Source organism: Aplysia californica, unplaced genomic scaffold (assembly GCF_000002075.1).
Source record: "Aplysia californica isolate F4 #8 unplaced genomic scaffold, AplCal3.0 scaffold00024, whole genome shotgun sequence".
In the NCBI taxonomy this organism is placed as follows: domain Eukaryota; kingdom Metazoa; phylum Mollusca; class Gastropoda; order Aplysiida; family Aplysiidae; genus Aplysia; species Aplysia californica.
The window spans coordinates 1,849,569-1,850,687 of record NW_004797294.1 but is presented as its reverse complement, the minus strand read 5'-3'; positions in this window follow the sequence as shown (position 1 = coordinate 1,850,687).

Below are 1,119 nucleotides of genomic sequence, written 5' to 3'. Positions count from 1 at the left end.
CCAACAAACAAACAAACAACTCTGGGTACACTGCAGCCGTTACATTTCCTTGTTCTTTTTCCGGAGTTTCCAGTAGCGCACGAGAGTATTGAACCCTACATGTTCAGATTGCTTTTGTAATGTTGTTTTTATATGGGCTACCACGAAATGTCTATCTTAGACAACATTAATACTGAACCGTACGAACCAATTATGTACTTAACCATAGGTCCAGGTGTTTTGCTGTTTGCTGATCCACCAGTTGCAATATGTCGTAACGAGCCAAACGGAATTACTTTTCACAAGCTTCCCATGTGCTTGGCAGTTTGCCTTTACTTTTTTAAACTCTTGGCAGGGGCTCTCGTGGCTTAGAGGTAATGGCGTTCGCCTCTCATTCAAAGGTCCAGGGTTCGAATCCGGGTAGAGACGGAAAAAAATATTATTCTCTAAAATTGTCTCCTTTCAATTCCTTTCCTGCTCACTAGCATGTTCTGTCGTCTGCTTTCGTCTCCACTTTCGGCCCCCCACTCCCTCACCTGGTTTGCCCCCTCCTCTGGGCTTCTGACTTTTTCTGCAGCCCTTCTGCTGCTACCCCTTGGCTCCTTCTTACTGCTGTCTTTCAGCTACACCCCTAATCTTCTGGAAGGAAAGGTCTACTCCTAGCTTTCTCAGACTAGGGCAAAAAATCTCAGAGGTCCCATGTGCAAGTTGCGCACGTTAAAAGATCCCTTGGTGGTCTAAAATCGATAAGAGTAGGCTTCGTCCACTACCCGGGCAAAATTGAAAATTTCCTACCAACTGAAAATGTTTAATGTGTCCCGCGCGCCCGTACGACCTTATGGAGTTGCGGGCGCCGTAAAACACTTACCAAAAGAAAAAAAATATCTTGGACTGTACAACCGTATGGAGAGAGTCTCTGACTGCCGATGTAGTCTTTCTGCCATGAATTTTAGTTCCCCGCTACAACAAATCTCCTTCAGGTACCACGTGCATATATCTCGAATTTTTTAAATGGAACTACTTACAAGAATCGTGTTCCTTTCATAGATGTATAGATCTTAGCAGCGAAGTCCATTATGGATGTTCCTATATTAGAGGCGTTTTACGTCGAGCTTGTTTCCTGTTGATATATTATCCCCC